At 44.0% G+C, this 24630-nt stretch overlaps 1 long non-coding RNA gene across 1 annotated transcript; it reads right to left on the reverse strand.

Annotated features, from left to right (window-relative positions):
* Nucleotides 1–8350: 8350 nt before the first annotated feature.
* On the reverse strand, nucleotides 8351–9378 carry LOC310667294. The gene is made up of 2 exons (XR_014506254.1): nucleotides 8904–9378; nucleotides 8351–8864 (listed from the first exon to the last, which is right to left on the reverse strand). It is a non-coding gene; the product is annotated as an uncharacterized lncRNA (long non-coding RNA).
* Nucleotides 9379–24630: the final 15252 nt, after the last annotated feature.

A 24630-nucleotide genomic window follows, 5' to 3' on the forward strand; every position in this document is an offset into this window, starting at 1 on the left:
TAATTTAACATCTTTCTTGGGCAATTCCAAACCTGTTATTCCAAGAAGAAAGGCCTCTGGTTTCTTACTAAATGCATATTTCAACATTTTTTAAAGTTCATTATAAATCTTCTCCCAGAAGGCTTTCACCTTGGGGCAGGTCCACCACATGTGATAAAAAGCACCTTCTTTATCTTTACATTTCCAACATAAGTTATCACTGTTATGGTAAATCGTTGCTAATTTTACAGGAGTCAAATACCATCTATACATCATTTTCATTATATTTTCCTTTAACACTGTACATGCAGTGAACTTGACCCCTTTCTTCCACAGTCTTTCCCAGTCTTCAAACATTATGTTATGTCCCACACCTCTTGCCCAATCTATCATCACTGATTTAACTTGTTCATCCTTTGTATGCCACTCCTTAGCCTTTTCTTCTCCTGAAGATACCCCACAAGGCAATGGAGGTTTAGGATCAGAATTTTCCTTCTCCTAGAGGGACCACCTTCCCAGGCTGATGAGCCCCATCTGCTCTTCAACACATAAATAAATAAATCAATAAAGTAGTAAAAGTGTTATCTTATAGTAAAGCATAGCAGAGGGCCTTGGGGGGTTGGGAGGGAAGTATGTCCAATGTCCAATTCTCTAAGCTGATTTCAGTCAACAAGTCACCAACCAAAGTCTGCTTCAGTGTGTTCTTCTGCCATTATCCACATCAATGCAATGGCATCCTGTTTCTGGCATAAAAGCTAAGGAAGAAAAAAAATATGTCCAGCAGTTATCAATTGAAAGCAATGTTTGCAGGTTTATCACTTGAAAATTAAAGGGTGGCCTTTTTCAATTATAAGCCCTTCCTTACTGCCAAGGGCTCGGTGAATTAATACTATTGGAATGTTTTGGCATGTGCTGAGAAGTGCTAAGTCAAATCTGTTCACTTTTCATATTAAACATTACACATTTAGTCACACATGTTTTTAATTTGCTGTAAAAAAAATCAACATATGTGCAACAACTGCGTTATAATTTATGGAGCAGATCTACAGACATACAAAGCTACATTGGGCTGGAAGTCAAAAATAAAAGTTTATTTAAAATAAATGTTGTTCATTGTCTTAAAAACCTCAGTAAAACAACTCCATTGACACTATGACAAATGCAGCCAAACAATGAATTTCCCACTTTCTACCGTGGGACCCCTGAACCTTTGTGTTTTAATGAGTGAGATGCCTTCATTTCTGTCACTGGGAGCAGCTTGAGGGGTGCAGATATGGGGTGCTGCCTTTTTTGAATCAAGTCATAGGCTTGAGCAACAAATTTAATTTGGGTGTGCACACAGGGATTATTTATTTCAACAAAACAAGAAGATAGGGGTGTGAGGGGGGGTGGTGGAGGGAATGCTAAGGCAAACAAGTAAGGGGAAGGAAGAAGTAAGAGGCAAAAAACTAACAAAACAACTACGACAAGAGTGGTCCAGAAGTCCCAAACAGGAGATTTTCCCTGTAGAGATGACCTCTCCTCCACCTTGCTTGCGAACCACAAAAGCATTTCCTCATCCTCATAGATGTCTCTCCACAAAAGGTGGTCAGTGGAGCTCAGACAGAAACAGAGCCACAAGACAGAGACAGAAGCAGGCAGAAGAAAAAGACTGGAATGGATCTGCAGGTTCTGCTTGCAGAAGAGAGAGTCCCTCCTCCTCCCTTATCGGTGCTGCTGGAGCAAATCACCCCACAACTTCCAGAGAGACGCAGGCAGAAACTGCAGATCCATTCTAGATCCTTTCCAGCCTTTGTATTCTGCCTACATCTCTCTCTCTTGGTTTCCCATGATCCCCCTTTTTTTTTAATTAAAAAAAATGGTGTGTGAGGGCACATGCAACACACCCCCTATGCATGCCTATGAATCTAGCATTGCTTATCCATACATTCTTGTTTCTGCACCTCAGTAAAATCCACCTACAGTGCTAACTGAAAAGATTATTATGAAATGACATAGCATCTCTTGAATCTCTACTTCCAAGAAGGAAGCTGTGCTGTACAGGCTGCCCTGGACTTTACTACTTTAGAAATTGCCTTCGGTGGATTTTTCAAGGTCACTAGCACCTTTACACTGGTGGAACGAACCACTAGCAATTATGACTGAACATGAGAGGGTGCTTAAAGTAACAACTTAAGGAATGGATAGAGCTATTTCCTGACCAGGAAGCGAAGGAAACTGGTCCACTAGGGCTACTGGGGCACAGCCCTCCCAAGAAGAACATCTAAGCCCACCCCAAATCTCAAAGTCACACACTCTTTCCTGACTCACAGACATTTTATACTTCTTCTGGAATTCAGAAACGCTCCACAAACATTTCTTTCAATCTGCTCTGGCCAATGAGGTCTCTGTTGCACTTAACCAGTCCTAATCTAAAATCATAGCTATGGCAAGTCCCTCTCACCCCATGTGTCTCTGGGCCTTTGCTATGATAGTTGGAAAAGTGAAGTGATTTATCTGGTGCTATTTTTCTAGAAAAAGTAGTGCCAGCACTCACCATGAACACCTCCCTCATTGTCTTAGAACAATGGTGCCCACCTGAGAGGTGCTGGAGCTGAGTTCTGGCAAGTTCCAGATGGAAAAACTGTGGATTTATCACAGCTCCTGGTTTTAACCAACTGGTTAAAAGGATAATATAGCTAGCATTGGATTTGTTATTACAAAACTGTTTCTTTTTTAGGACACTTGGTGAACAGATGTTGAAAAGCTGTGTACAAATTTGAAGCATTAATGAGTAGGCTAGGCCAACACCAGAGGCAAAATGAAGAGAACCAAGTCTGTTCACCCTCTTTTGTGCAGACAGCAATGTGTGCTCAGTGACCAAATGGAATTATCATGACTCACAGATACCCAGGACTCATTCATTTTAATGGTATGAGGTGTAAGAAACACTATGGACATCCTTCCACTGTTCTGTACTAAGAGGATATGGCTACCAGCCAGTCTTCCACCAGCCGGTCTTCAATGATTATTCACAGCTGCTGTGTTTATGAGTAAATTTACCTGGAAATCATGTTTGCTCACGAGAAGGCCACGAAGAAATCCTAAGAAGGCCATCCCAGCTTGAAGCACAGCCTTTCTATCTACTGGCAGCCTGCCATGTGTGCTGCTGCCAAGTTTCACAGCTGGCACAGTTAACATGAAATGGGATCTACCCTGAACTTTTCTTATCCCCGTCCCCCAAAGCAAACCTTTCCAAACCAGAAGCCAGTATTATTTTTGTACATTAGGTTACTTTTTCCTGTTGAGATTAGCTTTCAAATCTCCGCCTAATGGGATCTGTACATCGCAAAGGAACTTGCTGTGAACATCAGCTCCAGTCCCCAGAAGACTCAGTCTCATAAGCGGAGATCATCAGGGGGGTTGGGCTGGGTGTTTATCAGTATGTGAATGACACCCAGCTCTACCTCACTTTTAAATCAGAACCAGTGAAGGTGATGAATATCCTGTGTGAGTGCCTGGAGGTGGTTGGTGGGTGGATAGCAGCTAACAGTTTGAGGTTGAATCCTGACAAGACAGAAGTACTGTTTTTGGGAGACAGGGGGCGGGCAGGTATAGAGGACTCCCTGGTCCTGAATGAGGTAATTGTGCCTCTGAAGGACCAGATGTGCAGCCTGGGAGTCATTTTGGACTCACAGCTGTCCATGGAGGTGCAGGTCAATTCTGCGTTCAGAGCAGCTGTTTACCAGCTCCATCTGGTATGCAGGTTGAGACCCAACCTGCCTGCGGACTGTCTTGCCAGAGTGCTGCATTCTCTAGTTATCTCCCGCTTGGACTACTGCAATGCGCTCTACGTGGGGCTACCTTTGAAGGTGACCCAGAAACTACAACTAATCCAGAATGTGGCAGCTAGACTGGTGGCTGGGAGTGGACGCTGAGACCATATAAACCAGTCCTGAAAGACCTGCATTGGCTCCCAGTATGTTTCCGAGCACAATTCAAAAGTGTTGGTGCTGACCTTTAAAGCCCTAAACGGCCTTGGCTCAGTATACCTGAAGGAGTGTTTCCATCCCCACTGTTCTGCCTGGACACTGAGGTCCACTGTAGAGGGCCTTCTGGCGGTTCCCTCACTGCAAGAAGTGAGGTTAAAGCAACCACGCAAGAGGGCCTTCTTGTTAGCGGCGCCCACCCAGTGGCACACTCTCCTATCAGATGTCAAGGAAATAAACAACTATCTGACTTAGAAGACATCTGAAGGCAGCCCTGATTAGGGAAGTTTTTAATTTGTTGTTTAGTCGTCTTAGTCATGTTTGACTCTTCGTGACCCCATGAACCAGAGCATGCCTTGGAAACTCTCACTTTCTTCTCAAAATGAGCTCCCTTTTTATGTCCATGGAGTTTTCTTGGCAAAATACTGGAGTGGTTTGCCAGTTCCTTCTCCAGGTGGATCACATTTAGTCTAAACTCTTAGCTATGACCTGTCTGTCTTGGATGGCCCTGCACGGCATAGCTCATAGCTTCTTCAAGTTCTTCAAGCCCCTTTGCCACGACAAGGCAGTGATTCATGAAGGGGAAGTTTTTAATGCTTAATGTTTTATCTTGTTTTTAATATTCTGTTGGGAGCCACCCAGAGTGGCTGTAGTGAGGGAGAGATCCTCAAATGGAGTCTGCTCTTCATCTTCCATGCTAGGGGAGAGGACCTCAAAGCGCTTGAGTATTTCTAAACAATCAGAGCGAACCCTGGGCCTCCTACTTCTTTGAGTCATGTTTCTCCATATATCTGGCACCTGTGTTGGTGAACTAGCCTCCTTCTCACGGGTGTCCCCTGTCTCCTCCTTGGTGGAGACGGTGTGCTCTGTTGCTTCCAAGAAGAGCTCCAGCTCTCTAATTCTTTGGAGCATAGCTACACGTTCCTCCAGTTGCTGGACTTTGTCTTCTAAGAGGGCAATCAACATGCAATTGCTGCAGGTAAAGCTGCCTGCAACCTTTGGCAAGATGGCAAACATTGCGCAGGAACCGCAGGCGACTGCAGCTGTTCCCTCACCCTCCATCTTGAGAATGTGTCATTGGGGGTGGCTACAGCGGTCCTCCATCATAAAAAGTGTGAAGACAGGACAAATAACTCCCCCCCAAAAAACCTAGGTCTCCCCCAACAAACATTTGAGACTGGCTCCCCTAAATCTAAAAGATGGATCAAACTGTGCACGCTGCTATGCGCGTGCCACTGCCCTGCAAGCTCTGATAAGCTCCTCCCACAGCTAATCACCTGCCTCAACAGAAACCCTGCCCCCTCTCACCTTTGCACAGGGAGAGCGGCTAATCAGCCACAAAGAAACACACACACAAGAAAACCCTTTTTTGCTCCTTCTTCAGCTGCTGCCCTGCAAGCTCTGGACTGTCTTAAACCATAAATAATGAGACACAAGTTCTACTTTTGGGTCATATCAGGCCACAACCTTGACTACAGATGTAGTAGACGTAGTAGGGGTGGGTAGGCCCCAACCCTTCCAGCCCGCCTGCTGGAAGTACTTAAGATGGGGTCAACTAGAAGAGAGGGAGTTCTTGACCTACATCAAAGAGTTGCTCTCTCTCTGGATTGCCCTTGGGGAGTGCTGTGGCTCCACCCCACCTGGGCGCCCAGACAGAAGCACCTCCCCTGGATCCCTTTAACAGGATACCCCATTTTCTGGAGGGGTAAGCAGAGGCCACAACCTTCCCTCCATCCAAGACTATGCCTACTCAACCATCAAAGTTGTGACGATTGCTATGAGGATGGTGGAAGATCAGCCACGATGCACCTTTTAATCCTCAGGGAGTGGACCCAAACAAAGCCAGCAGGCCCAGCCAGTTTCGTCCCCTGGGAGTGCCCGTCCCTGTTGTAAATAAAAATATGCCCTTTTCCCTTATGGGGTATCCAAGAGCCCATATAGAGTCCTTACATAGGTTCCCTATTGGTAGGAGAAAATAACAGAGGCCAACCAGAGAATATTGAGAAGCAAAGCAGCTAGTAAGCTTGATCTTTATTGATCTGTTGCAACAGGGTACTCCCCTCACACGCAGGAGAGGAAGAGGACCCCCCAGAATTGCTGTGCCAGAGCTTATAAAGACTTTTGAAAATCCCATTCTCTAGATCAGGACCACCCCCAGAAACATTATGCATACATCACAGAAGGGGTGTAACCTAAGACCACCCCTCAGGTACATGCATACATCACAGGAATTTAAATGTTGTTTTTCTCCTCTCACCTCTACTATCTCCTGTCTGACAAGTTACTTGATTGGATTGTCTGGGGTGCCTGACCATTCTTTTGTAGTGCTAAAATACTTATTTCCTGGGCCAGGTCACAGGTTCACACCTTATTCAAACAGACATATCTTGTGAGGAAAGAAGACAATGGGGAGGCTTTAAGACATATCTTGTGAGGAAAGATTTGGTCAGTTTAGGAATCAAAATGGTTCCAGGTTGGTCTTCCTGTGTTGATCTATGTATGTGCAGTTATGAACATTACCATATATCTAATACCATAAAATTCCTATCACATTCCCCCCTCTGGGGCTAGAATTTTTCTTAAAAATTTTTGCCCCACAAATAATAACATCATACTATTGTAAATGGATGCCTTTGTGTAAATATATCATATAAAAATAACATATGCTGCATTTTGTTACTAAATTACTTGTGGCATTCTAGCTCTTGGGAGAAACATTTTCTCAATAGTGGCTATGCTTTACATTTAGCAGGAAGGTCCACTACTGACTGGAAAATGCAGTTGGTGTTTTGTCCTTCGCCATTTTTGTGTGTTTCTCAGGTGTCAAGCTAGCTGTTCTGTGGTCTCACACCGGTATAGTGCTACAGCAACACATCCTGTTGAATCCCCTCGGGGCTTTCATTTAACCTTGTCGCCTGTCATTCACCCTAGCTGGCACAAGTTTGGGCATCTCATGAGAGAGACGGCCTTACCTTGGCCTTTCAGTGGGGTTTTATTATTGCAGGCTCTGGTCTTGCATTCATGGGAAGTTGCTCACTTGCACTTAAAGGACCAAAAAGCTAATTGCCGCCTGGATACACTTGCCCAATTCAAACTGAGTCCAATTATAATTTATATATGCCCATGGTTCTCAACTTTTCAAACCAATCTGTTAAAAGAAAACCATTCTTAAAAAGGGCACTTTTCCAAATAAGTCAATTTAACTCTATAAGGGATCATTCCTGCTAAACCAAAGCATATCCACCTTCATGTATCTTAGAAGCTTCTCCTTGGTAAAGCGAGTTTTAGCACATTAATTTTTTTTAAATGGATAGGGAAAGTTGGCAGAGTGTCAGGTGGGACAATCTAAACATTGAAGTACACAATAGCCTGGTCTATTAGAACGCATAAAATGTATGAGAATCCTCCACTGGGGTGTAAGCAATAAGACATTAAACATAAAAACAATTACACACAAAAGTAGCCCCCCCCCCTTTGTGGAAATCACACTGTTAAGGCACATTTCAACATTCCTATATAATAACACATAATACAAAACAAACTAATTAAATATCAGTTGCATATCTTGACACAATTGTGATCTCAGTCCTGGAGCACAGTCTTAAGGTTCAAAAGTGAAAAAATGTACATGCCATTCAACTCCTCCCCCCTTTGTCAGCAAAACTCCCCCCTCAGTCTATATCCTTTTAAAGAGATAGCTGTGGGCCTTTTGAAACTCTTGTGTCTGTTGTTGCAGGTCTTGTGATGGTGAAGAACTGAGTTGAGGGGTTGTTGCTGCTTTTGTCATCATTGCACATCTGTAGAAGTGACATTCTGTAAGGGTGCAGGGTTTTGGGGACTTAAAAGACAGAGTTAGAAAAAGGAAGGGGCAAAAGCCCCCCCCCCCAATCTCCTTGAGTTATCTTAGCAAGTTAAGCATTTTACTCATTTTAATATTATTATCACATTTCCATATAATTACTGTTATTATCTGTTAAGTTTGTTTGCTTTCTTTCACTTAGTTTTTGTTGTTGTTTTTTCATATTATTAAATAAAAAATTACTCCACATGCATAGAAAGAGAACTGTAAAAAATACAACAAAGGTTAAAAAATAAAAAAGCAAAAAATTAGATTACCATTCAGATGAAAACGGACTTGACACAAAGACATCAGATTCAGAAAAGAATTATTATTAAATAATACAAGGATATTATCAAAACCACACAGATTACTACTGGACAAAAAAAAAAAAGAAAACAATAGAAAAGGGTTTAAAATGATTTTCAATATGTGATGGACATGTCCCCAAAGTAAAACACACACACAAACACACACACACACACACACACACACACACAATGACCTATGAGGAACCAAAAATAAATAAATGCTAAGACACACATTTAAAACAAACAAACAAACAAACCCTGAAGTAATCTGTAGTAACCTGTTTTGGCATTCTAACAACCCAATGAAAAACTGATTAATAAATGAAAAACAGATTATTTGTAACCTAAAAATGTGTCAAAGCCATAAAGAGATAGAGGGAAATCAAATATAGCAGGGATTCAGACTTGTTTTGCTGAACAGAAAGAAAGTGACTGTTTGGCTTTAAGGGAAGAAATATAAAAAGAAATACAAATGCAGTTACTTTTTATACAGTATTTAAATCACTGTTTGCATCCCCTCATTATCATTTGTGCTGTGGGAGAAAAGGAAGGACACTCTGTTAAAAGGGAAAATTATTTCATGTGAGAGGTCTGTCAGGAAATGCTGTTCCTAAAATGTATAGGCATATACACACACACCAAAAAAAACAACAAACTGTTATAAAATTTAAATTCCATTGGGGAGGCGTACTACTCAAGAGAGGAACTCACAGTGGGAGTGCTTTGATATTTACCTGTGAAAAGAATTTGGCATGTTAAGATTTGAAACTTGGCAACCTCTTGACTTTTGATGGTCCAGTACTTAACCCTTTTGTCTTAAGTAGCCCTTGGAGCAAAAGACACATTAAGGGTGATTTCCCTCAATGGTTCCAAGTTTTACATAAGGAAATTTGGATAGGTTTCTCCTTGCAGCACACACTCCAAACCTCCTCTCCCCCCTCCTTCCTCTCTCTCTCTCTCTCTTTTAAGCTGATCTAGCCTCTGTGCATGTGCAGAGTTCATGTCTTAGCAAACCTTTGATACTATTGAAAATGTTGCATCTTTTGGCTAAATTACCATTTGAATAAAGGAAGGGAAGGGTAAGGAGTAGATTTTAAAAATAGCGTTAGATTTTAAAACAAAAAAGAGAAACTCAGCAATTCAAGTATTCACCAAAGCTAGCAATTGCAGCCCAAGCAAAGACTGCTTCCTTTATGTACAGGAAAGGGCTAATATCCCTCTGGTCATTCGTGGAACAATGCCACGCCCTTATATATGGGAAAAAATGGCCAGAGAGTCAGAATTCATAAGATCTTAATATTCTCATTCATTTTAGCATTACCATTTGCAGACAAATTTTCCTGCCCTTTATTTACAGGGTGGTAATCAGAATTTATAAGAGCTTAATATTCTCATTCATTTCAGCCTTACCATTTGCAGACAAAATTTTCCTGCCCTTTATTTACAGGATGGTGAAGGCTACTCAACTTTACTATATGAATTTTTATGTGCTTAAACTTTGAATAGACTTTTAAGTTTGATTTTTGTAAATAATAGACAAAATGATAAAACACTGTAATCACTCAAATGCCTGATATCACCAGTTCTGCTTCAAAACACCACGGCTTTCACCTCTCACCTTTTTAAAAAACAAAGAGCAAAGTTGGGCTGAATTTCAACTCATTACATGCTTGCAGACACATGGCCCTCCACACAGCCACAAATTGGGAAACTTGAAAGGGACCCTGGGGTCATCTAGTCCAACCCCAAAATACAGGGTTCATAGCAAGATTTTGCCAGAGAAACACACACATACTTATGTACACAGACACAACTGGGGAAGAGACCACAAGCCATGCTCCTATCATGTACTAAGGAAGAGGAAAATAAAAGTACCCAACTTTATACAGAACCCTTTTAGCAGATCTTGAGATAGTTTGAGTGAGAGTTTACTTCCTTAGACTAAAGAGTGCAAGTTCCTAGAAAAATGATCTTTAATGTAAGATTGAAGTGAACAATTTTCCTAAGATAGGAAGGGGGTCTCTTATAAAGCATAGTTAAAACAGCCATAGATTTGATTTAAAAGGAATACAGAAGTGAACAATTTTTCCTAAACTTGCAGAGGAATAGTAAGCCTAATCTATGCCCCCCCCCCTTGCAGTTTCCTTTAAAAGAAGCTTACTCGGGAGTAAATTTACCTGGCACAGAAGAAGGAAGAAGAAAAAAAACCTGAAAGCGACAGAATGAAACAAGGGGGGGCATTTTCTAAGAAAAGAGGCCAGTCTTATAGAGACTGATATCAGGAGCCTTACAATAACTCTTCTGTCCAACCAAATCAAAGTTAAAACTGGACTCAGATATTTTTCTTAGAAGGAACACCATACTTTCATAGGAATATGCTTAATGAAATACACTGCATTTTAGCTTGAGAGAGCAATTGTGCTCAACTAGGCTTTTGCAGCAGAAACATTAGGTTAACTTCACATTCCAAAATAGACTGGAACACAGGTGTACTCACAAACTCAAAAGTTACAACAAAACATAATTTACCATTAGACTTAAAATCACCCTCCTCACTTAAACTAGAGGAAGGAGGTGGGGTAATCCTCCATTCAGAACACAAGTAGCACATATACAGGATTTTACCACTTGGGAGGAAAAACTCTTTTAGAGCCTCTCTCAAATAACAAACATTTGCACACTTCATTCTCATTTTTGTCTTGTTTAAGATTGATAAGGCCCAACATGGCTTTCTTAGATTTAAAATTTTGGAGCAAGCTTGCATTTTTATTTTAGATGGCACATTTAAGGTAAGCAGCTGCTGTATGTTACCTAAGTACAATTTAAACACAGGAAAAACGTTTCTTAACACAAATTGAAGGGGACTGTCAGAGTCCAGGCGGGAAGTAAGCACCAATTGGGCTTCTTTCACGCCAGGGGTCTGGGGACTATTTCCTTTTGACAAGGGTGCACCCATTTTCTCAATTGGAAGGGGTTGGACCTGGGCAATCTTCCGAAGGGTCCGAGATATGGGAAACCTGGACAAAGCTCCGAGGGAAAAACTTGGGGACACCTTGGGAAAACCCTGGGGATACCTGGGCAAACTCCGAGGGGAAAAAATATCTGGGGATACCTGGGCAAACTCCGAGGGAAAAAATATCTGGGGATACCTGGGCAAACTCCGAGGGGAAAAAATATCTGGGGATACCTGGGCAAACTCCGAGGGGAAAAAATATCTGGGGATACCTGGGCAAACTCCGAGGGGAAAAAATATCTGGGGATACCTGGGCAAACTCCGAGGGGAAAAAATATCTGGGGATACCTGGGCAAACTCCGAGGGGAAAAAATATCTGGGGATACCTGGGCAAACTCCGAGGGGAAAAAATATCTGGGGATACCTGGGCAAACTCCGAGGGGAAAAAATATCTGGGGATACCTGGGCAAACTTGGGGACACCTGGGGAAAAACCTGGGGATACCTCACTTAATCTCTATTCTACAACCCACAGCAACCTCCCTGCCTCTTACAATCTAACTCAGAGTCCCTACTGAACGCTTGCACACTTGCAATGCCAGATTGAGACTCTGGAATATGAAAAGATGGAAAGGAATTCAGCGCCCTTGCGTTCTCTGTTCACAGGTCATCTCTAACAAAGATCACCATGGCAGAGGTGCGGCTGCGCTGGGAGTTATAGTTTTGGAAATTATAGTTTTCAGTGCAGAAGAAATTGCACAACCTTTCTGGGCAAAACTCCGAAGGAATAGGTTGGCATATAGAATTAAGTGGAAGCAGAAGAAATTGCACAACCTTTCTGGGCAAAACTCCGAAGGAATAGGTTGGCATATAGAATTAAGTGGAAGCAGAAGAAATTGCACAACCTTTCTGGGCAAAACTCCGAAGGAATAGGTTGGCATATAGAATTAAGTGGAAGAAATCACACACAACCTTGTGCCTGGGCAAACTCCGAAGGGCTAGGGCTGGTGTTGAGAACAGAAAGAGGACAGAAAGGAGAAGGCAATTTTTTCAAGAGTTAAAGTGAGGAAAGAAGTAAGGATTTGAGAAGTATAGGTTTGCTGTGGTTTGCAAAATCCCACCCTACTACCCATTTTTCCTACTCATACTCACTTCGCAAGCGCTGTCCTGGTGATCCTGGGATCTTCTTGACTGGTTGTTTAAGGCCGGCCTGATCAGGCGTTGCTTCCTCTGGTTAGCCCCGCTGAACCTCCAGTTATTTCCAGACCCTGGGATCGATGGAGGACTGGTTATTCCTCCTGGCAAACTGCCTGGTGCGCGCTGGATAACCATTCCTTCAAACTGCTCACAACTGACCGATTGTGCAAGCAGGCTGAATCTACTTCCCAGTTCTGGGACGTCCTTTGCCACATGAAAAGTGATCCAGAGGGGTCAAACATCTTTATTTGTTCTGGCCTGAGTCAGTGGGCATTAAGCGGTCTTTGAAGAAAGTCAGGACGTGAAGTTGGAAAAAAGTGATGCTTAAGCATGAGTTTTTACTCTGTTATGGTTAGTACTAGCAAGGGGGCAGGACTACAACAGGGTTTTGTGTGGCGGGTGCAGGGGTGGGGGAAAGATTTTTAATGTTTGATCTTTTATTGTGTTTTTAATACAGTGGTACCTCGCAAGACGAATGCCTCGCAAGACGAAAAACTTGCAAGACGAAAGAGTTTTTTGTTTTTTGAGTTGCTTCGCAAGACGAATTTCCCTATGGGCTTGCTTCGCAAGACGAAAACGTCTTGCGCCTTTTTCTTAAAACCGTCATTGCATTCCTATGGGAAACCGTCAATGCATTTCCTATGGGAAACCGTGCTTCGCAAGACGAAAAATTCACAAGACAAAAAAACTCATGGAACGGATTAATTTCGTCTTGCGAGGCACCACTGTATCCTGTTAGAAGCTGCCCAGAGTGGCTGGGGAGGCCCAGCCAGATGGACAGGGTATAAATAATAAATTATAAGATAGATTTTCAGTCAGGATTGGTTTGGGCAGGGGAGGCAGAGGGAACAAACAGCCAATACAGTGGTACCTTGGTTCTCGAACGGCTTAGTTGTCGAAGAAATCGGCTCCCAAATGCCACAAACCAGGAAGTAAGTGTTCCAGTTTGCGAACGTTTTTCAGAAGCCGAATGTCCGACGCGGCTTCCGCTTGAGTGCAGGAAGCTCCTGCAGCCAATCGGAAGCCCTGCCTTGGTTTTCGAACGGTTTCGGGAGTCAAATGGACTCCTGGAATGGATTAAGTTCGAGAACCAAGGTACCACTGTTTATGGAATGCAAAGGGAATAAGGCAATGTGAAAAATGGGTGGCCAAGGTTGCAGAGCAATGGAGTCACCTTACGCATGATAGACAGGATGGAAGTAAATATTCTATGGTTGGGTAGATAGTGTAAGTCAATGTGAGCCGAGTAAAAGAGTCCTCTGATTGAGGGATGGTGAGCATCTCCCAAGGGGCTTAACATTAATCGCTGAGCTGTAGCGCTTAACCCTGAGATCAGAGATAAAAGATCCTTCTGCTCGCTCATTAGAGAGGAACTCTAGATCCTTTCAGAGTCAGGGGGATTTTATCTCCCAGTCAGGAGATAAAGGGCTCTTCTGGCTTTTCAGAGATCACTCTCCAAAGAACAGAGGGCTTCTGCTTCTTGTTTTTAGCAGAGGCACTTGAATAAAGCAGACCACTTCCAGAGATAAAATCTTTACTGAATAAACACAACAAAACAGTTTACAACTTGAGCAGAAAGAAACTGAGGGGTACTGCTTTTGGAGAGGAGTTAAGCTAAACCTCCCCCAAGAAACGCCCCCCTTACACTTAGAAAGCCTATCAGAGCAAATGCTACCTTAGTAAATATTATGCTACGTCCTCAGGTGCTAAGCCTGGCCCCCACCCCTCTTGGGTAGCTGAGTAACACTGAGAGTTTCAGGGGCTGGTGGCACGGGAGGAGGAAGAGGGGGGTGGGGCAGTGGCGTAGCGTGGGGGGTGCAGGGGGGCCCGGCCGCACCGGGCGCAACATCTGGGGGTTAGGGTTAGGGGGCACAAATCCACAGGTTAGGGGGTGCAAATCCACGGGTTAGGGGGCGCAAATTACTTGCCTTGCCCCGGGTGCTGACAACCCACGCTACGCCACTGGGGTGGGGGAGTGCACCACCCCCAGCACCACGATCTCGGTGGGGTGCCATTGTGGCTGCCCCCCATGCGCTGGGTGCCGTGCCCCCGCAGGCGATGCGCCATGCTCCCAAGACGCAAGCCACGACGCTGCAGGCGGCACACCATGCCCCCAGGGATGCACACCATGCCCCCCCCCATGCGCGCCAGCCACTCCCCCGCCTGCTCTCTGCCGGACTGCTGGCAGACTGCTTCCTGAAGCTTAGCAAAGCCTACAGCCATAAATTAGCCAACCCTGGCCTAAATAAAAACACTCTAATGTGATCAGTGCTAAATTGTATAATAAAATTAGGGCTGCAGTATTTAATTCACCACCTATATTAATCAATTAAAAAGTGTTTAATTAACTAAAAAGGCACTGTGAGACAGAAGAAGAGTTTGGATTTGATATCCCACCTTTTACTCTCTTTAAAGAGTCTCAAAGCGGCTAACATTTTCCCTTCCTCCCCCACAACAAACACTCTGTGAGGTGAGTGGGGCTGAGAGACTTCAGAGAAGTGTGACTGGCCCAAGGTCACCCAGCAGCTGCATGTGGAGGAGCGGGGAAGCGAACCCGGTTCACCAGATTATGAGACTACCGCTCTTCACCACTACACCATACTGGCTCCGACAGGAGAGTTTTTTATAAGCAAATTATTAAGCAATGTCCTAAGATGTATTCTGCATCTTTCTCATTCCTTGTTAATGTGTGCTATGTTTAAAAACAAAGTGAGTTTTGCATAAGAAATTCTCTTTACACCTATGCAAATCTGACCATGTTTAATCACTATATTAATTGATTAAAATATATAAGTTAACATTATTGGGTTACTGCTTTTGGTTTGATTGAATATGTTGTGGTCTTGTTGTGAACTGCCCTGAGACCTCCGGGTATAGGGCGGTGTATAAGCTGAATTTAATAATAATAATAATAATAATAATAATAATAATAATAATAATAATTCCTTTGACTTGTAGTCCAAAATGAAATTAAAGAAACATGTGCCAAAGTTTTATCAAGCAGTAAAATGCATTCCAAGTGACTGGTCCGTATAAAAGGAAGTAGGAGCAGGTTGATATCTTACTGTGTAGTTGGGTAGAATACTGCTTACATATTTTCCCTTCTATTTCCATAACACAAAGAATTGCGCATTGTTCTTTTAAAAAGTTTGAAAATCCAGGAATAGAACCTCAAATGGTTCTCCCCTAGTCCTTCCTTCTGGCACAAACATGGCACATGAGAAAGATTTCCACCTCTCTCAGAGGAAAATTTGAACAGAAATGGACTGCAAAATAATCATTTAGCTGTGCATTGTTCTGAGACTGGCATCTATAAGCCTCTAATGGCACCTCCATTGTAGGTTCTGTGGGAACCACTGTGCAAGCAGAAAAACTGGTTGCTATGAGTTCAGGGATGCCAGATATGTATAATTCCTAGATCCAGTAAGAATTTTATCAAGGCTTGAAGTGTTAAACTGGGTGCCAGACACTGAACCCCTGGATTTAGCAAGTGCTAAAATATAAACTATGCTAGTTTACTTGATGAGGTAATTGCCTGGGTGATGGGCCATTAAGAGAACATAGCAAAAGTGATGGGCCATTAAGAAAGTCAAGGAGAGGGCCCTTTCTCTTGCTCTTAGATAGTTAGAAGGACAAAAGCCTGTGTTTTAGAGTTCAGGGTTGGCTGTGATGTGACCTGGGGGGTGGGGAGGTTGCAGGCTGGAAAAGGCAGAGAGAGAGCATAATGTTTTTTCGCTTGAATCCCAATCTGTGGCTATGGGAGAAACAAGAACCCCTCAATCACAGGCTGAGGTTGTATAAATATGATCCTCCGCCTCATTTCCAAAAGAAAGCATGAACCCTAGGTAAACACCTGGAATCCCTGGACTCTTGGGTTGCTTGGAGATTGGGGCATAGCTTTCAACTTACAGGTTTGAAAATAAGGGACCAGCAGCCTCGGAAATAAGGGACCAGCAGTCTTGAAAATAAGGGATCAGCAGCCAAAAAAAGGGATTTTGCTTAGCTTATGAGTTCCATTGGCCCTTCCCCACCCGAGAGGGAGGGAGAGAGACTCTCGCCCACGCCACCCGCGAGCCTGGCATGAGGCAGTTGCGGCGCCACCGTGGCCGCTGAAGCACCGCCCTTCTGCGTCCTTCCCCATCTCCTCCTCTTCCTCCCCCCTCAGGCCGCTGCTGCCTCTGGCTTTCACTGGCATGAGAGGGGCTGCCTGCCTGCCAGCCGCCACCCATCTTTCACAATGCACCCCTGAGGGGGGAAAGGGAGAGACGGAGACGTGGCAGCTCGTGTGCGCTCTCTCTCTCGGCGGAGGACCCTGAGCCACTGCTTCCTTTCTAAGCCGGGCGAGCATGAAACCCGGGAAATTTAAGGGACATCATCAGTCCGGGACAGCAGCAGGACACGGCGCTGGGATAAGGGAGTTTCCTGCCAATTAAGGGACGGTTGACAGCTATGCATTGGGGTGGCGAGCAACAATATTAACTAAAGCTTTCATATACAATGGTAACCTTGGTTTTTGAACTTAATCTATTCCTGGAGTCCATTCAACTCCTGAAACCATTTGAAAACCAAGGCACAGCTTCCAATTGGCTGCAGGAGCTTCCTGCACTCAATTGGAAGCTGCGAAAGTTGCTTTGGATGTTCAGCTTCTGAAAAACGTTCACAAACCGGAGCACTTACTTCCGGGTTTGCGGCCTTCGGGAGCCGATTTGTTCAATAACCAAGCCGTTCAGGAACCAAGATACCACTGTAATTAAACAAGAAGAAAATAAGGTATTGTGAAACTGCATATCCTAAAATGCCTATATTTTAATGTCTTTCAGACTGTTGCGAAAAAACATATGCAAAAAGCAATTTGCATGCTTTCTAGAAACAGCAAAGTAAATGGTAGTTTACTGCGTTCAACCCACTTCATCTAGTCTAAGGGAGAAATCTATACAATTTGCAGTGCCCACTAACTCCTCTTCAAAACAGAGAAATGGAAACCGAAGGGGAATTTGACCATGTGAAAATTGCAGAAAAATGCATCCAACGGAAGGTAAATTCTCAAGTCTTTTTCCCCAATGAGACACATGACACAATTTCCCCAGTATGACAACATGGGTTTGTGCCTCAAGTTCGTGGCAGTTTGACACTGCTTATATAATTTCGGTATAAAATCCAATAAAAACGGGTTTTTGGAGATCACAACATCTTCAAGGATCGTGAAAATGGCAGGAAGGAAAAGTCCAGTCAGTGGATTTGTAACTTATGTTTTGAATGATCACTAAGCTTCAGTTTTTATACCGTTAAGCTGTAGGATATACATAGCAGACTGATGGATTTGACATGGCTTATGTCCAACACAAGTTGCTTGCTTCTTGACACAAAGTCCTTTTTTCCCCCCAAGCCCCTGACCAATCCAGATGATGAGAATCAAGAGCTACATCTTAAGTGGGAAAAGATCACATTGCACTTTCTGTTTTGAAACTAATGGGTCGGCCATAAGAGTCTTATTTTGACCGTCTGCACCTTCCTGTATTATTTCAATATGAGCTCATTTCTGCTTCGCCCCGTTTTTCTTCTTTGCCAATGAATAATGCCATGTCAGAAGAACCAGAGCACCAGACATTTCAAGCAACTCAGAATTTAACTATGAAGCAGAAATAGCACAGCTAAAATGTAGGTTCCAAAAATGAAGGCCCGGGGGGAAGGCTTTTACATTCTGTTTTTTCAAGCATTCCTCATAGCAGACATGGGTTGAACTGGAGCAGACCTGTATGTCTCATCATGTCTACTTTGCTAGCTATGGTCTTCCAGCGGGTGGCAGGTTCTTGAACATCTGGTGTGCTCCTTGAATATATTTGGCTCCAACTCTCTGCATGATATAACAGAGCCGCGTGTAAGCCTAGCCTAATCTGTGCAATAGGCCTGCTAGCGACTGCTAAGATGTCGGCTGGTCTGCAACACACACACTGGCTGAACTTTTCTGAACTTGCATGTGTTCTATGATCCTCCACTGGAATGTTTTCAGAAGCCCTGCCTGTCTTCCAAGGTCTGGCACTATGCGTTTTATGGACTTTCCAGATGCTGTAGTTATCTGTTCAGACTGAGCAGTGATCAATCAACCAGCCAGATGATCTTGCTCCAGGAAATGCTTCAGCTGTGACAGAACCACTTGCCCCTAAAGCCAGACTACTTGTGAATGGAGATTTTCTTCACCAAATACAACGACCATGGATGCCAATGATCTACATTTAAGCTTGGACAGACGCCCCTCTGCTGCCTACGTACCTTGGGGATGTTCAGGTGACTCCCCCCCCCATTCCACTTGAAAGAATGAATGGGTGGTTGTGGGTCTCCACAGGCCAGCCGCACCCCACTCCTGTGTGCAGTAGCAATGGCCTCTGCACTTTGGGCTGGTGCGTGATGGAACTCTACATGGGACCTCTACGTAAGGGTGGAACTTGGCATAAATAGGCCCCCTTCCTCATGCAGAGAAGATGTTCATGTGTACCCCTTTCTAATGCCAGTGGAATGAGCAAATAGTGTGGTCCTCGGGTGTGTCAGCTATTGTGGAGGCAAGACTAATTCACATAGCTCCCCTTGAACATTTTTTCAACAGATGGGGAGGGATCTGAAGGAATCTCCATACTGTTTTTGAGAGCTCATCCATTTTTACCTTTCCTCAGTGCTTTTTTCCTAAAAAAATTTTTAGGGGCACAGTGGATGCTCGAACGTGATCCGTGCGGGAGGCACATTTGCATCCCGCAGTGTTCGCAACCCGCAGTGTTGCGTCTGCGCATGCGCAGGTTGCAATTTGGTGCTTCTGCGCATACGCAAAGCACGATATAGCACTTCTGCGCATGTGCGAGCGCCGAAACCCAGAAGTAACCTGTTCCAGTACTTCTGGGTTCGGCACGGTGCACAACCCGAAAACGCACAACCCGAAGTGTCTGTAACCCGAGGTATGACTGTACTCTCATTTTCCTACTCATATTGAAATATTGCCCCTCAACGAGGCCAAACTTAGATTCACAAAATGTTTAGGGGTATGTGTCCCCCTGCGTCCCCCCAGAAAAAAGCACTGCCTTTCCTTAATGAAAGAAAACCAGAGATTGTGTGTATCTCAGATCCCTCCAAGTGTCCCTATTTTCCAGGGACAGTCTTGGATTTACAGAAGCCACCCCAGTTTCTGATTTCATCCTGGAATTTCCCACTTTTCCTTAGGACATCCCTATTTTAATTGGAGAAATGTTGGAGGGTATGGTGCCTGTCTCTCTGTGTGTGACATCGCATGTAGCCATTGCAAATACAGCTTGTGCAGCCACTGAAGTAGAGGGAAACCAACTCAAAGCAGGATTCCAGTGCATGGATGCTTTTCTGCATGCAGCAGGTACACAGAAAGTTTTCGGGCAGAGAACTCAAAAGCCTCAAGGGTGATATAGGTGGACCAACTATGGCAGCAAGAACTGCAAAAACCACAAAATGGGCTATTGAATCAGGCACTTCAGATCTCCTGGTTAAAAATGCTAGCACAGTTCAACTGAAGCAAAATTTGAAAGAGGAAAGCTTTATTGTGTATTTTATTTATGGTTCTATACTTGTAACCCACTTAGAAGCCACTCTTTGCGATTAAGACACACATAAAATGGAACAGCAGCAACAACAATTTGTTATGGACTGTCCACTGGCAGAGGAAGAGGAGTGGGGGGGGGAGCACACTGCCTGCGGCAGTGAGATCCCGGTGGGGTGCCATCGCGGCTGCCCCCTGGGGGCAGTGCCATGCCCCTGAGGGCGGCGCGCCACACCCCCGGGACGCACGCCAGCCCCGCCCCCGCCTGCTCCCCATCCCCCCGGGTGCCGGAGCATGAAGCTCCACCATTGGGACTGTCCCATCTGTGGTGCAGCCTCTGCTTGAGTGTTCTTCACAATATTTATGGATTTTTATATTTGATTTTTGTATTTCAGACTAATTTTAGTTCAGGTCTGGCTAGACTGAAGAGGTGATGGTGACCACATTATTGTGAATCATGCCTAAGACAAAGCAGATAAGGTCAAGAGATAATGCTGTGACAACACTGTCTCAAGACTTAGACAAAGCACCACCCAGCTCGGGGGTTGTTTTTTTGAGCATCCAACAGCATTATGAAGAAGAACTGAGTGAGAAGAAAGGAATTTGCCCTTTCAGATAATTTTGTTGGCCCATGCAGATTTGGCATTCCAAAGGAAAGAGAATGTGAAACCTTGTTATCTGGCAATCAAGCAACAACTCTTTCTAATGCCTTTGAAGCCAAACCTGAGTTCTCTATGACTCATTTGTAGTTGAGTTTATAGTGATCCATGTTTTCCTGGCTTTAAAGTGTGACATACTTAATCCCTTAATAGTCCAGAGTTCAAGTTTAGCACTCGATTGAAACAGATTCATCTATCATTGAATGTCAAAATACAGTTGTATTTGTAGCACTCCTTTTACAAACTCCAGATATTCTATTGAATCAAATTCTACCTAGTTTTGTGCAATAGTAGCGCAGGCTGCCTGAACACCATTAGCAAGGTTTCAATTTCTGTTCCGACATGTTTTCATTAAAGTGGGCTTCTTCCATTCAATTGCTGTCCTCTTGCAACGACACAAAGCTATATTTGTTTTGCTTTCTTTTTAAATGGCCTGTCTTTCCTAATTATTTACATTGTAGTCTTTTTCTTTTGCTACCCAATTTCTTGCATAACCATATGTCAAGCCACCGGGTGGCGCCTGTGGTCAACTCTCCCTTCATTTAAAAACTTTGCCTTGAACATTCAGTACAATTATGATTGTTTAAAGAACAAATAGTGGGGTGAAAGGAAAAATGAATAAATGAATGACAAAGTATTACATAGTAATAATTACTATGTACTACTTCTTAGGTGTCCTGTGTGAAATAATGGTTATAGTATTGGACTTGTTGGCTGGATTTTTTTGCGGCAAGTATTAGGATAGAGATTAAAGGTTTAAATTCTTGTTCCTTTCTACTTCAGTAATGTTAAACAAGGTCAGCAGTGCTGTAGGACGTGGGTGGCGCTGTGGTCTAAACCACTGAGCCCCTTGGGCTTGCCGATCAGAAGGTCAGCAGTTTGAATCCCTGACGTTGCTCTGTCCCAGCTCCTGCCAGCCTAGCAGTTCGAAAGCACGCCAGTGCAAGTAGATAAATAGGTACCACTGTGGCAGGAAGGTAAATGGCATTTCCATGTGCTCTGGCTTCCGTCACGGTGTCCCGTTGCACCAGAAGCGGTTTAGTCATGCTGGCCACATAACCCGGAAAGCTGTCTGTGGACAAACACCTGATCCCTCGGCCTGGAAGCGAAATGAGAGCCACAACCTCATAGTCGCCTTTGACTGGACTTAATCGTCCAGGGGTCCTTTACCTATTACACATCCAGTTATGTCTGAGGTGCATTGAGTTATGTTCTCCAAGCACGTGTTACATATGTTTTGTTGTTGTTTAGTCGTTTAGTCTTGTCCGACTCTTTGTGACCCAATGGACCAGAGCATGTCAGGCACTGCTGCACATTCTCCTGCTGCCACCCTCCGCACCTCTCGAGGAGGAGGCTCACAAAGAAGGGCCTCAAAAGACGATATCAGGGTCTGGGCAGATTCATATGGAAAGAGGCGGTCCTTGAGGTATTGAGGTCCACAGCCGTTTTAAGGCTTTATAGGTCAAAACCAGCATTTTGATGTTGTTTTGATGTTTTGATGCTCCTACAGATAAGAGACACAGATACTGTTGAGATTTTTTTTTAAAAAAAAATATGATAAACAAGATCTGATGTTTTCCTTCACGGGTCTGAATATGCTGAGGCTTTGTGCTAAAATATTTGTACGAAAACTGCATTCTGATTTACCAGATTGGTATAGTTCTGTAAGAATCCATGCGTTCAACACCCACCACACCTGTTCCTATCTATACCGTAAACCTCTCTGTGATCCTCGGATGAAGGGCAGTGTATAAATTGAATAGACAAATAAATCTCAATATGGTAACTAGAAGAAGAAGTGTTTGGATTTGATATCCTGCTTTATCACTACCCGAAGGAGTCTCAAAGCAGCTAACATTCTCCTTTCCCTTCCTCCCCCACAACAAACACTCTGTGAGTGGGGCTGAGAGACTTCAAAGAAGTGTGAGTAGCCCAAGGTCACCCAGCAGCTGCATGTGGAGGAGCGGAGATGCGAACCCAGTTCACCAGATTACGAGTCTATCGCTCTTTAACCACTACACCACACTGGCTCTCTCCCCCCCCCCCACGTCCGCCAATAACTTTTTTGATATCCCATTCATAACCTTTCTCCAAGCTGTCTCCTGCAGAAGCGTCCTCCTTGGCCCCATTAACTCCAACAGGAAACTCCTAATTTGAAAGTATTGAAACCATGGTGATTGCTATCCAGCTGTAGTCAGAGAAATGTCACAAATAAAAGCTCGTCTTAATTTAGTTCTCCAAACCATGAAATCCTATTTCTCTGCCTGCTAATAAAATCCATATCCTGATTTCTCACAGAAAACCTATGATGCAATACCACAGATGCTATATGTGAAATATCAGAGCTTAATTTTGTTTTATATTTATCCCATGTTTTTAATAATCGAGACAAAATTTGGCTTCGTTTCAAGTCCACTTCCCTTTTCAAGGATTTCCCCATTTTAAAATAGTGATTTATTGACCACTTCATATTTAGAAAAAGAAAATACAGTGGTACCTCAGGTTAAGAACTTAATTTGTTCTGGAGGTCCGTTCTTAACCTGAAACTGTTCTTAAACTGAGGTACCACTTTAGCTAATGGGGGCTCCCGCTGCCGCCACCACACAATTTCTGTTCTCATCCTGAAGCAAACCTGAGGTACTGTTTCTGGGTTAGTGGAGTCTGTAACCTGAAGCGTCTGTAACCCGAGGTATCACTATACCCTGGTCCCAAGTTGTTAAGGGTGTCAAGAGACCCACTGATCCTCCCAAAAGCCTTGTTTCCTGGTGAATGGAAACAGCTAGCTAATCAGGATAGCATTATTTGCCGCAATTTAGATAAAGCACTTTCTTCCAGACTGGCACCCACAACCAAGCAGCTGAAAGCACTTCATAACTTCCCCTCCAATTTTACTCCAATCGGTGTCCTTCGACCAGTGTAGTGGTCAGGTGTAAGGATTCTAGGACCTTGACAGAGCCCTCATGCATCCTTCTTGTAGCCAAGCAAGTACTTACTGGGTGCTATCTCCACTTGGTGCCCAGTGTGGAGAAACTGGTTGTGCTGCCCTAAAACCACCTCTGCTATGAGCAGGACACGATTGTAAGAGCACTATCAGCTCTTAGACTTCCTATCAACTGGTATTCAGAGTCATACTGCCTCTGATCATGGAGAAAAAGCACAGCCAAGTCATTATCCTTCATGAACTGGTCAAATCCTCTTTTTAAAGCCTTCTAAGTTGGTGGTAGGGACGTGGGTAGCTCTGTGGGTTAAACCACAGAGCCTAGGGCTTGCCGATCAGAAGGTCGGCGGTTCGAATCCCCGCGATGGAGTGAGCTCCCATTGCTCGGTCCCTGCTCCTGCCAACCTAGCAGTTCGAAAGCACACCAGTGCAAGTAGATAAATAGGTACTGCTGCGGTGGGAAGGTAAACTGCGTTTCCGTGCGCTGCTCTGGTTCTCCAGAAGTGGCTTAACCATGCTGGCCACATGACCTGGAAGCTGTCTGTGGACAAACACCGGCTCCCTCAGCCTACAGAGCAAGATGAGTGCGCAAGCCCAGAGTCATCCACGACTGGACCTAATAGTCAGGGGTACCTTTACCTTTTAAGTTGGTGGTCATTCACTGGCTGCCAGTGACTTACTGGGCCCAGTTCAAGGAGTCAATACTAGCATATAAAGCCCTAAATGGCTTAAGATCCAAGTACAGTGGTACCTCGGTTCTTGAATGTAATCCGTCCCGGAAGACCATTCGACTTCTGAAATGTTCGAAACCGAGGTGCAAAGGGCTGTCCGCAAATTTAATTGAGAAAATTGAAAAACACGCAGTGGAAGCTGCCCTAAGTCCCTAGAAGGATCATAGACACTGTCTGTTTAATTGACACTGAAATGGGGAATGCCTAAATGTGTATTACTGAAGACTTTAACATGGGGATTTTCCATGAGGCTATACTAAGTGGTCTCTGAGCATCTGGTTGGGTTGAAAAACTATCGTTGCTTTCTGCTAGCTAACATGTGAGTGTTTAACCTTAAATCAGGTGACAAAGGTATTTGGTTGCAAATTTGCCATCTTGGGAGGGTGGTGGCGGTGGCTGAGTCTTTGCTCTCAGGCTCTGTGAGAGTAAGATGTGATAATGGAGCTCACTCCGGGAGCACACAGCCACAGGCTATAGGTAGACAGAGACCTCTGCTTCTAGGTCT

This window comes from Podarcis tiliguerta (genome assembly GCF_965153285.1).
Source record: "Podarcis tiliguerta genome assembly, chromosome: 17".
Classification (NCBI taxonomy): domain Eukaryota; kingdom Metazoa; phylum Chordata; class Lepidosauria; order Squamata; family Lacertidae; genus Podarcis; species Podarcis tiliguerta.